Here is a 16,742-nt window from a genome sequence, read left to right on the forward strand (position 1 = left end):
AATTAATTCTCTTGCATAGCTTTCTCTCCCTACGCATTGTACTAACTTTAGCATCGGAGGGGCCTTCCTCGGCAACACCCCCGGGGCTAGTTTACGTGTGTTTGCTGTGCAGGAAACCCTCGGTTCATCATCATACGGATCGAGCCCAGTCTTCACCACCTTATTGGACCTTCGGCAAGGTCCCATTGTTTTTACCCGAAACAATTTGGCGCCGTCTGTGGGGAAGACTTTCAAAAAATCCTTAAGCCAATTTCAATCGTCCTACCTCAATCTTAGTTCCAATGACTAAGAATCGCAAGAACAAAAACGACGGGGTTTCTCCCACGAGAAAACGCCGAAAGTCACTAGGAGGGGGTCCCTCGGAACGCCCCACTCCTAGCCTATCTCCTCCTCGGGATAGGAGCCCCTCCGCGGGACCCGACTCTCGGGAGGAGCCTAGGGAGAGATCCGAATCTCCTATCATCCAGTCCAATCATCCGCCGAGCCCACCTCGGTCAAATGAGGACGACTGGTCCAGTCAAAGGACTCAATCTCATGCCCGGAGCCAATCTCGGAGCATTCGCACCAACTCTCGCTCTCAGCCGAGGACACCCTTGACGGGACCCAACTCGGAAGAGGTAGTGAGAGCCCTAGCGGTCCTCATGGAAGCCATGAAGGCCCAAAACGTGCCACCTCCACGCGGCCGAACCCCTCCGCAAACCAGAAACCAGCGGAGGTGCCTCGGCCAGGAGGGGGGAAAACTCTCCTCTTTTAAGGAGCTTGGCGAATGGGAAGAGGATACTTGGAGAACCGAGAGAGAGAAAAACAAGAACTCTCACTTTTTCAGGGATTCCTCCATTCAGCTCGCCACGAGTCGAACCCATAAAAGCAGCAGTTCTGCCTCTCGGCCAGAAACTGCTCGCTGAAGCGTTCACGACCGGCTCGGCGAGAGGGAACGGAGTGTGCACAGTCGCCTCTCCTATCCAGCAGCCGAGGCCCAGACCTCCCAGCCCGGGACGAAAACCACTTCTACCTCTCTGAGAGGGCGGAGCGCGGTCCCTTCGGCTGGGAATAAGGGCAAAGCCGTGATGCTGCCCTCCAGTTCTCCGTTTGAGCAATGGATACTGGAGTCACATGTGCCGACGGTCAAAATCCCGTCGCACATTACTTATGATGGAACTTCGGATCCGAAGGACCATATTGCCTCGTACGAGGCTCATATGCACCTTTGCCCCAGGTCCGAAGCGACTTGGTGCAAATATTTTCCGACCACTCTCAAGGGGGTCGCGCAAGCGTGGATCTCCAAGGGAGTTAAAGAAGGCTCAATTACTGGGTGGGACGATCTGTCCTCCAAGTTCAAGAGCAAGTTTTCCACGGCAAATCGCCGAGAAAAGACTACCGCAGAGCTCATGGGCCTGCAGCAAGGTGAGGCCGAGAGCCTCCGAGACTATCTGACTCGTTTCAGCAACGAGTCATCCAACATTTCTCAGCTGGACCAAGGGCTGGCAGTCTTCGCCCTTCAGCACGGTCTCAGAACTGGGCCATTCTCCGACTTCATGGTCATGAATTCACCTCAGACCCTGGAGGAGGCATTGAATGCCTCGGACAAGTTCATCCGAGCTGAGGAGTGGAACAAAGCAAAAACCCAACCCCAATCTGGGGGAGGGAAACAAAAACAAGCACCCTCGTCTGAAGGCCAAGGCCAGAAGGCAAAGGGAAAGGCGAAAGCCTCGGAACATTCTTCGGCCAGCGAGTCGAAGAAGGAAAAATCTGCTCCTTTCACGGGCAAGTACGAGTCTTACACTCCGCTCTCCCTTCCGCGCGCTAAGATCTACAGTGTAACGAAGGAGGAGCAGAGTTACAGAAAGCCGAGACCGCTCCCAGAGTGGTATCAGCGCAAGAATAAAAATCAGTGGTGTGAGTTCCATGAATCACCGGGACACAACACTGAAGAATGTATCCAGCTGAAGGACCAAATCGAGGATATGGTCCGGAAAGGGTACTTGAAAAAATATATCGCGGATCACCGCGAGAAAAAAGAGGCCGAGAAGCTTGAGAAAGACTCTCGGCAAGAAATTGACTTCCCCCGAAAGAACAGCAAAACTGCGGAAGGAAAATTCCCTCCAATCCATGTTATCTCGGGAGGAACATGCTCTCGGAGGGAGCACAAACGTCACCTCAGGGCTCTGACCCATCAGGTGAACCATGCTGATATACAGCCACCCCAGTCACCGGTGCCGAACATGACGTTCACAGCCGCTGACTGTCGGGGGGTGACGTACCCTCACGAGGACCCGTTGGTGATAATCGCCACGGTGGCCAACCACGACGTCAGCAAAGCCTTAATTGACGGTGGCAGCGGGGCAAATATTTTGTTTCGGAAGGCCTATAATCAAATCAAGCTGAAGCCCAAGCACCTCACGCCGGTATCCTACCCAGTATCCGGATTCAATGGGGCTTCAACTTACCCTGATGGGAAGGTCCTACTTCCTGTCACCATCGGCTGCGACGAAGCAGCTAGGAATGTCATGACCGAATTTTTGGTCATTGATGCTCCTTCAGTGTATAACGTGATTTTGGGGAGACCCCTAATTCACGAGATCCAAGGGGTTGTCTCAACTTATCATCAGCTGATGATATACGTTTCAGACGCCGGCTTCCCCGAAAGGATCCAGGGCAGCCAAAAGGAAGCCCGAAGATGCAACTACCTCAAGCCATCCACTAGTCGCCCAGAGGACGATGATGAGGATGAGGAGGAGAAAGAAAAAGAAAAAGAGCCGAACATGAAGAAGCCGAAAGGCCTAAGTGCTTCAGCGCAAGGTTCCGTACCCAAAGAAAAAGGGTCAGAAAAAGAGAAGGCAAGCTCTTCATCTGAGCCGAAAGACTCAGAGAGCCAGCCGAAGAAAAAGAAGTCTGGGATGCCTGCCGATATAGACAGCAGGCCGGATTGTGAAGAATCCAGTCCATCAACAATGGACATGGATCATCAGACTGAAACGGTCGAATTGACCGAAGGAGATGCTGAGAGATGTGTAACAATCGGGATGGACCTTGATCCGAACACCTGTTGTGAACTTATTCAACTCCTTCGGGACAACAGAGATGTGTTTGCTTTCTCGGCAGCCGATATGCCTGGGATAAGTCCAGACCTCATCTCTCATAAGCTTAACGTCGACCCAACGTGTCGGCCAGTTAAGCAAAAGAAGCGGAATTACTCCGCAAATAAGAACCGAGACATCACAGCCGAGGTCAAAAAATTGCTGGACGCAGGTTTCATCGAGCCTTGTCAGTATCCAGAATGGCTGGCCAATGTGGTGATGGTTCAGAATTCCAATGGTACCTGGAGAATGTGCGTTGACTTCACGGACCTAAATAAGGCTTGTCCGAAGGATTTCTATCCCTTGCCGAGAATCGATCAGCTAGTCGACTTGACGAGCGGTCACGCCTTGCTTAGTTTCATGGACGCATTCTCGGGGTATCATCAGATCTTCATGCACCCCGACGACCGAGCAAAGACGACATTTGTCACGAACGCCGGGGTGTACAATTACAAAATGATGCCCTTCGGATTGAAAAATGCGGGGGCAACATATCAAAGGCTGGTGGATCAGGTTTTTGCCGATCAAAAAGGCCGAAACATGGAAGTCTATGTTGACGATTCAATCGTCAAAAGCAAGAAATCTGGAGACCATGTTAAGGACCTGGCTGAAACCTTCGGCACCTTAAGAAAACATCAAATGAAGCTGAATCCGAAGAAGTGTGTCTTCGGGGTGAAGTCAGGGAAATTCCTTGGATTCATGGTCAGCAAGAGGGGGATTGATGCCAATCCCTCCAAAGTTAAAGCAGCTCTAGATCTTCCTGAGCCAAAAACAAAAAGGTACGTTCAGCGGCTCACCGGAAGAATGGCAGCCCTCTCGAGGTTCATTTCAAGAGCTTCGGACAAGGGGTTACCCTTCTTCAAAGCCCTGAAACTTCCAAAAACAAAGGAGCTCATTTGGGAAGGAGAGCAAAAAGAGGCCTTCAAGCAGCTTCGGGAGCATCTGGCTCAGCTCCCAACTCTGGCTAGTCCAGTGGATGGAGAAACTTTATATCTGTACGTGGATGTTAGCCCGGCCACCATCAGTGCAGTGCTGCTGAGGGAAGAAAATAAAGTTCAGCAACCGATCTATTTCGTCAGTCACACTCTGACAGATGCCGAGACTCGTTACCCTCTACTCGAAAAAATTGCCTTTGCAGTAGTGGTAGCCGCTCGGAAGTTGAGGCCCTATTTTGATTGCCATCAGATAGTGGTTTTCACTGATCAGCCGCTGGAAAAAGTTCTCGGCAGATTAGAAAAATCGGGTAGGCTGGCCAAGTGGGCCTTTGAGCTCACCGAATTCAGCATCAGCTACCAGCCGAGAGCAGCCATCAAGGCTCAAGCTCTAGCGGACTTCCTGGCCGAATGCTCGTACCAGGAGACGTTAGACGATGAAAAGAAAATCTGGACCGTGTTTACGGATGGATCCTCCACCGTAAATGGTTCGGGGGAAGGGGTATTGATAACCTCTCCCGAAGGCAAATCCTTTGAGTATGCACTAAAATTTTCTTTCAAGGCTTCGAACAACGAGGCTGAATACGAGGCAGCAATTGCAGGCCTAGAATTGTGCATCTCTCTGAAAGCCGAGCATGTCTGTCTGAAAACAGACTCTCAGCTAGTTGCATATCAGATTGGTGGCAGTTACGAGGCCAAAGAGCCCTCCATGGTAAATTATCTTGCCAAGATCAAGTCGGTTATTGCAAAGCTGAGAACTTTCGAAGTGCAGCTGATCCCAAGGGGTCAGAATGCTCAAGCCGACGCACTCTCCAAACTTGCCAGTTCGACTCTCACCGAGCTGAACAGATCTGTATACGTGGAGGTGCGCCGAGAAAGAAGTGTCGACGAAGCACCCGAAGTGTGCTGTGCCGACCCAGAGCCCAGCTGGATGGACCCCATCTTAGCTTTCAAGCTTCGGGGAGAAATTCCCGAAGACAAAATTATGGCTTCCAAGCTGAAGAGAACTAGCTCAAGGTTCATCGTCTTCAGAGGAGAGCTTCTGAAAAAGTCCTTCTCAGCCCCATTGCTGAAATGCGTGGGACCAACAAATGCAGATTATATCCTTCGGGAAATTCACCTCGGCATCTGTGGAAACCACATTGGGGGAAGGACCCTAGCCCTCAAGGCATTGAGGGCCGGATATTACTGGCCCACCATGGTCTCTGACGCCAAGGAGCTGGTCAGGAAGTGCGAGAAATGCCAAAAATTCGCACCAGTTATCCATCAGCCAGCTAGAAATCTTCAGCCGATCCTAAATCCGCTTCCGTTCGCCCAATGGGGGCTGGATATTCTGGTGCCATTTCCAGATGCACCCTACCAAAAAAGATGGTTAATAGTCGGCATCGACTATTTCAGCAAATGGATTGAGGCTGAAGCAGCCTCGAATGTCACAGAGCAAACCGTCAGGAAATTTATCTGGCAGAATATTATTACTCGCTTTGGTATTCCGAGGGTTTTTGTCTTTGATCATGGAAGGCAATTTGATAATCTACCGCTGAGGCGGTACACAGATCAGTTCGGCATCAAACTGGCTTATTCCGCAGTGTGTCATCCACAAAGTAATGGCCAAGCCGAAGCTGCAAATAAACAAATCCTCAACGCCTTGAAGAAAAGGGTTGAAGACCAAAAGTCCAAGTGGATAGAGGAGCTTCCAGGAACCCTCTGGTCACTCCGGACAACTGAAAAAGAGGCAACGGGCCATTCACCTTTTGAGTTGGTGTACGGTGCCGAAGCCGTTCTTCCAGTGGAAATCGGTTCTGAAAGTTTAAGAGTGCACCACTTCTCGGCCGAGAACGAGCAACTTATGAAGGAATCCCTTGATTTCCTTGATGAAGTGAGAGACTCAGCCCGAGACAGAATGGCTGCTTACAAGCAGAGAATCAGCAAATTTTACAACCGAAGGGTCCATGCAAGGCCCCTCAAAATTGGAGATCTTGTCCTTCGGAATGCTGCTGCAGTTCAGAAAGGCCGAATCCATGGGAAACTCTCAGCTGCATGGGAGGGACCTTATGAAATTTATGATGAGCTTCAGCCAGGGACATACAGACTTCGCCAGTTAGATGGAACTGAGCTGAAAAATCACTGGAACGCTGATGTACTTAAGAAATACCATGTGTAAACCCTTCGGGGCAGAACAATCTTTGTAAGTACATTTTGAATTATTAATGAAAGGCCTCAGAGCCACCATTTCTATAAAATCTTGCAACTTTTTATTCTTTTAAATTTTCTTCATTCTATCTACTCTTTAAGGGTTTTAATCCAGCCTCGTCTGAAACCTTCGCCTTCGGGTAACCGGGTTTCAGATTGCTGACAAACCCGTCTTTTCAAAGAACTCTGGTCTTTCAGCTGAAGCTAAAACTTCAGCAAGACTTGTTCTCCTAAGACATGAGTCCATGGACAAGTCTGGGATATTGCCTTAGCTGAGCCTTGTATCCCAGAGAGCCATTGTTTGAAACATTGCCTTCAGTTGGCCCTGTGTTTCAGATATCCATTTTTAAAGATAGAGAGAAAACCAAGGATAGCGGCAACTATCATAAAATATTTATCCAGCCTCGTCTGAAACCTTCGCCTACGGGTAACTGGGTTTCAGATTGCTGACGAACTCGCCTTTCAAAAGAACTCTGGTCTTTCAGCTGAGGTCAAATTTCAGCAAGACTTGTTCTCCAAAGGCCTAAATCTGTGGACAAGTCTGGATATTGCCTTAACTGAGCCTTGTATCCCAGAAAGCCATCATTCGAAACATTGCCTTCAGTTGGCCTTGTGTTTCAAATACCCATTTTTAAAGTTAGACAGAAATCCGATTCAGTAATCCAAAGACCTGAGTCTTCAGATTGCTGAGGGAGGCAGGAAGCACTGTCAGCGCAAGTTTATCTCCAGCAGTATTCTTCAAGCTGAAAGCTTTGTACTTAGCAAGTTTTTGAGAAAAAAGCAAAGCATTCAAAATAAGGCAAAGCAGTTGAAGAGAAATGCATCAGATAAAAGTCAAGGCTCAGGAAATGAGCTACAGAATTCAGAATTGTCTAGGACATAACGAAATATCGGCAGCCGCCCACAAGCGGAAAAATACAGCTGCCGAGGTACAATACAAAAACAAATAAAGCAGTTTGTACATCAAGGCAAGCTGAAGCAAAAAACAAGGCAAAACAATTTTTTTCAGAAGCGGCAAGTCTAAAATTGAGCGCATGATGAACCGCAAGATTCTGAAGACGACTGCCCGAGTTCCTATGCTTCAGCCCGAGGATCAGACTGGTCAGCAATGCTGGCTTCAGCTCCAGCAGCAGATGAAGCAGGCTGTGCACCCTGCTGAGCTTCCCTCCTCTCTTCTTCTTCCTCAGCTTCCTCAGCTGCAAGAATCTCAGCTTCGGCTTGAGTAGGGAACTTCATATGAGGATCTTCTGGATCCTGGCCCCATTCAGCACACTTAGACCAGTCCAGATTCGGCTCAGCATGGAGACAAAGTCTTCGGCATACTCTGAACCCGTTCTTAAATCCCATTTCGTACTCCTCTTGAGTATAAATACGGGTCTTGAGCAGGGCTTTAGCATCTGCTAGCTGCTTCTGTACCTCCTCCAAGTTTTTCTTGGATTGATTTAGCTCTTCAGCGAGCTTGGAAGAGGCACCCTTCTGCTTGTTCAGCTCTTGCTGAACCTCTGATGCTTCAGCCTTCAGTTGGGTCAGCTCGTCATTTTTGACCCTTAGCTGATCCTCAGCCTCTCTCAGCTTCGGCAGCAGCAACAGCCTCTGAGAGTTGGACGTTTTGGGCTTGGAGCTGTTCTTCAGCAGCCATCCTACTGGCTTCTGAAGCTTCCAATTTCTGCTGCACCTCAGCCTGTGCAGTAGCTCCATCCTTGATTCGGCTTTCGATGGCAGCCTTGAATTTGGTAACGTCCACTCCCATGTGATCTCGGAGAAAGTTCTCCCCTTCTATTAGTGGGGGGAAAACCTCCCTCTCCATAGCAGAGCAGAAGGTCTGGAGGGCTTCAGCGGCCTTCCTTTCGTATTCCTCCCCTTCCCTCTGCTTTTCTTCAGCTGCTGCCTGCCTCATCTGAGCAAGCTTTAGCTCTTCAACAGCCACCTTCTGAGCATGCTCGGCCTCGTCCACCCTATCTTGTAGGGTGTCTATCAGCTCTACAGTGAGAGTCTGATTGTGCACAAACTGAAAGCAGAGGCACAACTCAGTAAAAAAAAAACAAACAACAACATAATAACTTGGAGCTGAAGAGCTGAACAGAAAAATAGAAACAAGAGTAAGGATTTACCTGCATCATCAGCAGTTGATTCGTCCTTACAGGGTCTGGGACAGATCTGCTGGATTCACCCATCCCAGCAGTGGCCTTCAGCGACCAGGCCCTTGCCCTGTCTACTTCGGACATTCCAGCAAAATTGCCGAAGTAGGCTTCTGCACCTTCTCGGTTCTGGCCCCATATGACGTCCCAGATGTGATCTGGAATTGGAATTCGGGAGGCCGAGAACCCCATCTCTCCAGAGTGCAGCGTCTGGAAGGAGGGGAAGGAAGACTCAGGAGCTTCATGAACCCTTGGAGGTTCAACTTCTTCTTCTTCAGCAGTCTTCTCTTCCTTCTCAGCAGAGTCGATGACAATGACCTCTGCTCCCTCTTTGGGGTTGAGAACGAAAGCCTCAACCTCTCTAGCAATATCAGCTGAGAAACCCTCAGCAGCGGGCTTCTCAGCACTCTCAGCATTGTGCCCTTCGGCACTATCTACCATTCCCTCGGCTGGGACCCCTCCCTTGGGATCAGGAGTCTTTTGGTCCACCTCCATCTCAGGAGGTGGGGAAGGGGTCTTCGGTGGAGATCGTGGTGGTGGTGGGGGAACCCTCGGCAATTCGCCGCCTTCGCCGGGCTCTCTGATGCTGATGCCGGCCGGCCTCGGCCCCATTGGGAAGTCATGAGGGCCGATGATGGCCATCCGTCTCCTCCTTTTCTGAAGGGGCTGTTCATCCATATCCGATTCTTCGGAGTCTTCCTGGATTTGATCTTCTGGACGAACAGGGGCTTTTCCTTCTCTCTGCCTTTTGCTCCCTTCAGACTGCAAAAAACAGGGGGGGGGGCAGGAAGAGTGTGAGTACAAAAAAAAAAAAAAAAAAAAAAAAAAAAAAAGAGAAGAGATTTCAAAGCAAAAAGTTAAGTGTAACTCACCGAGGTCTCCAGCAAAGCCTCGTCCTCTTCTTCAGCCGCCCTCGCTGCTGCTTTTTCTTCAGCAGCCCTGGAGGACCCTTCTCCTCCTTCACAAGCTTCAATAGCCCGTGCAACCTCCTCGGCTGTACGGGCGGCTTCAAGCTCCTCAGCTAGCAGTTGAAGCCAAGGATCTCTCTTCTTCCACCAAGGCTTCAGCCTCTGATAAAGGGCAACAGCCTCGATTTGGAGATGATGCTGATCTAGATGGACCTCCCTGTGCTTTGAATCAGTGATAGCGGGGGCCCGATCGATAATAAGTCGCTCTTGGCTGACGCCGAGACGATTGTAGTCAATGCCGACGTTTGTCTCGTTCCGCTCTGAGCATAAGAAAAGAACAAAGGTCAGTTCGGCAAAATAAAAATGCTGGACCGGCTCAGCAGGAAAGTGCAAAACAAAATTCTTGCTAAGAATAAATAATAAAGGCCTCGGCCCCAGCCGAAGAAGCTTACCATCCCTGAACTTTCGGCTGAGGCCGACAGCTGCCAACATGTGCTCTTGGAAAATATAGTGGTTATCCGGGAGCCAAGTCTCCGGGATATACTTCATTCGGCCTCCAGCACCCCCAGGGTTCAGCATTCGGCCGAAAATATTTTGCTGATTAAGGTGCAGATCTGGGCCTCTATCTTCGGGAGGGCCCAGGCTTCCCATCTCAGGGTCAGGCTCAGATAGATACCTGGGAGCGCTGAAGACGTAAGGATGGGCAGGATCTGTGGGCGCCCTAACCCGGATCCATTGACTCCTCCATTCCTTGTCTGAGGAGTCATTCGGCCACATGGTTAAATACTGAGGCCGAGACTCAATTCGATACCACCCAGGACCATGATTACCGTGCCCACTTTGAATGTTTGGCATTAGCCGATGAAGCTTTTTGAAGCAGTGGAGGTTCGGCACATATCTGAAAAACTTGCAGACCCACAAGTACGTCATCACCCTTCGGATGCTGACGGGAGTTAGCTGGCACAGGGAGACCCTGTAGTGGATCAGCAAGTCTCGGACAAATGTGTCCAGAGGAAACCTCAGCCCATACTGAAGCTGTCTCGTGTATACCCCCACGTACCCCGGGGGCGGACGATGGATTCTATCAGATGCAACGGGCATTCTGCACCAGTACCCATCAGCTTCCATTATGCCGTAGTGCAGATCTATTTGTTCAGCAAACCGATACACCTCGGCGTGCTGTACCCACCAATGGTAGGGGCAGTTCTTTATCATGGCTGAAGCTACTTCAGCGTCCTGCCACTCCTGAAATCCAGGAAGGACATCCCAAAGTTGAGCGGGAACTACTTCGTCCTGCCCAGAGACGCTCGGCTCCTCCGTTCCTTCAGGAGGCGCCGATGAAATTGGGGTCGCCCTAATTCCTTCAGCAGGGTCAGACCCCACTCCTTGTCCGTTCCAGGTCCCAGTCCTGTTTCTGGGGTCGGGAAATTGCCTTGCTCTTCTTGGAGCACGGGCTCTACCTCTAACTCCTCTCACCATTGTTGATTTTTTGAGAAAAAAGTCGAAAAAGGGGGAAGAGATCGGATTCGAAGGAAATTAAACAAAAGTCAAAGGAAATTACCTTATTTTGAAGCGGAATTTGCCGATCTATGAGTTCGGAGCGACGAATTTCAGTTTCTAAGCTTAATACTCGGGGAATCGACGAAGTTTTGATGCGGATTCTTGAGTTCTCTTGAGAATTTCGGGCTCGTGTTTGTGAAAAAGTGAGGAGAGATAGTGCGCCTCTTTAGTTTTATCTCCAGAAATGGAATTTAAGGGGCCGCGCTTTTAATTTCTTCTTAAATACCTCACTAAGTAACCGTTAAACACACGTCCCAATGATTAACTACCCATTATCCGTCCAACTTCCACAAATGATCCATCCGTCAGCCGTTATCTCGTTAATGGCGGTTTAAATTTAAATCTTTTTGGATTAATTAGATCATTTACTTCCCTCCATTTTCTGGTTAATTAAACCCGAATCGTCATTCTTCCAAATCGGGTCTGGGGGGCAAGTTGTTTGGGTCCAATTTAGTCCAATTGGGCCAAGTCATTAAATGATCCAATTAAAGGCCCAAGGTCAAGGTTCAACTCTCCAAATAATGCTAAAGTCAAGATCAGTCCACAAGGCAAGTCAATTGGGCCCGAGCCCATTTCTCTCATGTATGCCAAGGTATAAAAGCCATCAATATTACATTTGTACACAACACAACAAAGCCTCAAGCAATTAATTCTCTTGCATAGCTTTCTCTCCCTACGCATTGTACTAACTTTAGCATCGGAGGGGCCTTCCTCGGCAACACCCCCGGGGCTAGTTTACGTGTGTTTGCTGTGCAGGAAACCCTCGGTTCATCATCATACGGATCGAGCCCAGTCTTCACCACCTTATTGGACCTTCGGCAAGGTCCCATTGTTTTTACCCGAAACACATGGTAATACAACCACTTTTTTCAACTTTGAAGTTTAGTATGATCATGCTAGAGACACAACTTTGCTTTACAGGCCAACCATCAGTACAAAACTAAAAGGCTACTTTCAACTATCAAGTCATCAAGTGCTATACAGAGAATGGCTCGATCCATTTTGGTTTTTTTTTTTTTTTTTTTTTTCCTTCCTGTCTCGTCTATCAAAGTTTTAAACTCTTGTTTATGTTGCATTAATAATATGCGTTTGGTTTACATGGAAAATAAATTTTTGTAAGAAATTATATTTTATGAAAAGTTATTTTCCTAATGAAATTCCTAGCAATATCTTTAATTTATTTCCTACTACAAACTCACTTTAGGTATTTTAAAGATGGTGTTGATAATCTATTTACATTTACTTGTCTTATTCTCACATGATCTAACGCTTGTTAAACCCGTCTTAATTAACCTATGTGAAAATCCAATCAGATATACTTCTTACAATAATACAATATAGTTTTTCTTCGCACTATTACTTTTAATGACAAGAATCATCACTCTACAATATGGAGTGTTAAGAAATTGTTCCAGGGTATATTGTGTACGAAGTTCAACCAAATCCATAAACGAGTACATCCAAGACATAATTATTTTAACCTTCTTTTTTTGTGCTAATTAAATGGAAATGTGGTCCAATGCACGATAGATTGATAGGTACTACTTAAATTAAACATGAAGATTTTGCAACGTTAATAATAATAATAATAATAATAATAATAATAATAATAATAATAATAATAATAATAATAATAATTTAAAAAAAAAAAAGAAAAAGAAAAGTGGGTATCTTACAAAATACTGTATGTAAAAAACCTTTTTTTTTTTACGTGTATATAAAAAGACTTACCTAAGGTGTAATTGCTTTTAGATACTATATAATACGGAGTATATAGACATACAATATGTGTTTTGTTGAGGTCTAACAATATGCTTATGCTTATGCTTCTAATAGGTTTAATGAACCTTTAAATATTATATACTTCGTTTTAATTATAAATTAATTAATGATTATAAAGCAAACTACTCAGAATCTTAGGTTACTTTTTTTAGTGCAACTGTTTTCCTTTTTCAGTAAGACTTTTACCGACCTAAGCATTATTAGTCCTATGCTAGCTTCTCCCCGCCAATATATTTTTAACGATTATTATATAATGTTTATAAATAAAATTTGTATTTACAATATTTTGCAAAAGATGTTGTAGTTTAATTTACAGTACAACTTTAATAGAGTTTTTATAAGTTGACTAGCCTTTTGCTCCGTGCAATGCACGGTATGTATATAGGTATACAATATAAATTTTTATTTATATTATATTTTAATTGAAAAATGAATAGTTTATATAGAAGAAGAAAGGGTGACAATTAAATGTTATTGTATAAGATAATAAGTTAAAAGAAAGTGAATCAAGTAACTTTCATACATATATTCAAGGAAAATTTGCGAGGAAGGTCTTTTTAAGTGGTCAACTTTGTGAGGAAGACCCTTTTATAAAAAAAGGTAGCACAAAAGACCGATTTTCCCAATTGGTGTTAAAAAATAAATTAATTACAAAAATAGTGTTCACTTAAAAATATTTCTCAAAGTAGAGTTCATGTAGGTTCGGAAATTACAAAGTTAGGAATTAAAAAATAACGGCTAATATAATCCAAATATATATATATATATATATATATATGTATACCATTAAATTCTTTATGGTAATGTATATGAGTATATCTTTACGGAGTAGTACTTAATCCTATCCCTGACAAAGACTATTGGACACATTATAATGTACCGAAAGTTGTTGTTGATGCTAGTCTCAAGCGTAGTCCCGGACGACCTCCTTCCCAAAGATTACGAAATGAGATGGATGAAGGTAATCGAGCAAAGGTGACATGTAGTGTTTGTCGACAAAGGGACACAATAAAAAAAATTGTTCGTCAAGGTTAGCTAATTTTTTAAGATTATTAAATTTCTTATATGTATATATAGTTGTTCAAATGGAATTACTTTTCTTACTAATAATGTTGCATGTCTACTTTTTAACAGATCAAATGGAGTTTCCAACTCTACTTCTTGGTCAACATGACTCTTCAAATTTTCATTTGAAGCATGAGCACACATCTGTACTTTGAAGGTTGTTCGATCATCATCTCCAAATTCATAAAAAATGGTGCTAAATTGATTTTTTTTATTTAGCTAGTATGACATGTTTTGAGCTATTTTGTAATAAAGTAATACCATCTCCAATCCAAATTGATATTGCATTGTAGAACTAGCAGTTGGTTTCAAGAATGGTGATTGAGTTCCCTTTGATAATTTAAATCCGTCTAAATAATGCATTATATATCATGTTATATATACGTTTTTTGACAAGGTTATGTCCATAACAAAAATGCTAGAAATTTTTAAACATTTATATTACTTCGAAATTCATAATCCATACTCTGGTCAAGATACTGTAAGCGTTAAAAATAAAGAATTTAATGGTATACATATATATATTTGGATTGTATTAGCCATTAATTTTTAATTCCTAGCTTTGTAATTTCCGAACCTACATAAACACTACTTTGAGAAATATTTTTAAGTGAACACTATTTTAGTAATTTATTTATTTTTTAACACCAATTGGGCAAATCGTTCAGCACAAAAGGTCCTTATATCCCATTTGGGTTGTAGGAAGGGTCCGTTGACTAAACTCCGGCGTTGACTAGATTTTTCTGGCCAAATAAAGTCACGTGCATAGCACGTGACAACTTTAGTTACCTTTTTTTTTTTTTTCCTTTTCCCTCTTTTTTCCTCGATTTCCCCCCTTTTCCCCCCTATGAAACCCTAATTTCAAACCTAAAGTAATCACAAAGTAATTTCAAGGATAAGAATTCAAGATTTGTGATTACTTTGGGTCTGAAATTAGGGTTTCAAAAGGGGGAAAAGGGTGAAATCGAGGGGAAAAGAGGATAAAGGGGAAAAAAAAGGTAACTAAAGTGGTCAAGACTTTATTTGGCCGGAAAAATTCTAGTCAACACCGGAGTTTGGTCAACGGACCCTCCCCACAACCCAAATGGGATATAAGGACCTTTTGTGTCACCTTTTTTTTTTTTTTTTTTTTTTTTTTTTTTTTTCTTTTATAAAAGGGTCTTTCTCACAAGATCGACCACTTAAAAATACCTTTCTCGCAAATTTTCCTATATTCAATTAAAGCCAGTGCTTTTTTTTTTATTTATTTTTTATTTATTTTATTTTTTTAAAGTTCTTCGAAAATTAGACTATTTTCCACCCTTTTCTCTTTTTTTTTTAAGGTTCCCAATTTAGATTTCAATAAATCTACTCATGTAGTGTAGATGTTCATCTGTCTCCCAAATTCCCAATGGTAAAGTTTTCCTTATGGTGGAGTTGTTGGTTATTGTTGGTTTAGTTGTTCATTTACCCGTAGGGAATAAACTTTGTGTGTTAGGATTTATCTGAAAAAAGTAATCATGCATCTTTCATTCTTTTACCTTATTATTGGCTCGTTTGTAAATATATATTTGTACAGGATCACAACAGTTGTCAAATTTCAAGTGTGTTCGAGTGAATTAGATGGAAATCATCCTCAAGACTACAACAAATCGTTAGACTATCTCTCTTAAAAGACTGTATATTCCAACGATATATTTGAGAGATGTACCACATTATGAGATCTAATCAACGATCGTAGCTTTGATAACATAAACCTTTGTTTGATTCTACTTATAAAGTTGGTTTTTTTTTTGACAACTATAAAGTTGGTTAAGGCCCCGTTCTTTAGAACTGCTCTGCTTTGCTCTGCTCTGCTGAGCCGTACTCTGCTCAAAAGAAATCTGCTCTACTCTGCCCTGCTCTGCTTTGCTCTATTTTCAAATAATAATTAATAATAACAATAATAATTAATATTCAATAATAATAATAATTAATATTGTATTGATGATAATAATTAATATTGTATTGATGATAATAATTAATTATTTTAAATAATTATAATAATTATTAATATTAAAAATAATTATAATAATTATTAATATTAATAATAATTAATATTTATTAATCATAATAATAATTATCAATAATAATATTTAATAATTCAAATTATTAAGAATTAATATTTAATAATATTATTAATTAATAATTTCTAATAATTATAACAATTTTTTCAAAAAAATAAATAATAAGAATAACAATTAATAACAATTTCTTTTTATAAACATTTGATATTAGAATCACAATATATAGAAACATTTTATGTAGGTATTGATTGTTAGTTCATTGAGTTGAATTATTTTTCAAATCTTTCCATACAATTTAAGAATTAAAAAAAAGAGGTTGTTTTCAAGTAGTACTTTGTATATCATTATTATTTTGAGGGTTAAAAATATATGATTAAGACATATTTATAAGTAAAATCATTATTACTCATTAAATCATTTTATTTTAAAATTTTTGAGAAATGAATATATGTAAAATGTTGTCTTTTATCTTTATACTATTAACATATGTTAAATATGGTACACATTTATTTATGTTTTCACTCACCTAAATCAATGGCGTATGCACATAATAATAATAATAATAATAATAATAATAATAATAATAATAATAATAATAATAATAATAATAATAATAATAATAATAATAATAATAATAATAATAATAATAATAACAGTAGTAGTAGTAGTAGTAGTAGTAATGTTGAAATCTGCTATGCTCGGCTCGGCTCTGCTCTGCTATCCTGAAATCTGCTCTGCTGACCCATGCTCTGCTCTGCCCAGAAGCTCAAAAGACTTCATTTGTATATGTCATATAACTTTTTATCAATGATTTGATTAAGTTCACAAAAAAAAAAAAAAAAAAAAAAAAAAAAAAAAAAAAAAAAAAAAAAAAAAATTATTATTAAAAAATAAATCGGGTGAATTATAAATTGGCTACGACACTAAATTTAGTTTAACAATTTTATTTTTTGAATTAAGGTTGAAGTTAATGGCAACTACACTAAATTTTAGGTTAACAATTTCTTAAGAAGAATCCTCTCAATTAGGTTTAAGCACAAAATAA

Source organism: Chenopodium album, chromosome 12 (assembly GCF_948465745.1).
Source record: "Chenopodium album chromosome 12, dcCheAlbu1.1, whole genome shotgun sequence".
Taxonomy (NCBI): domain Eukaryota; kingdom Viridiplantae; phylum Streptophyta; class Magnoliopsida; order Caryophyllales; family Amaranthaceae; genus Chenopodium; species Chenopodium album.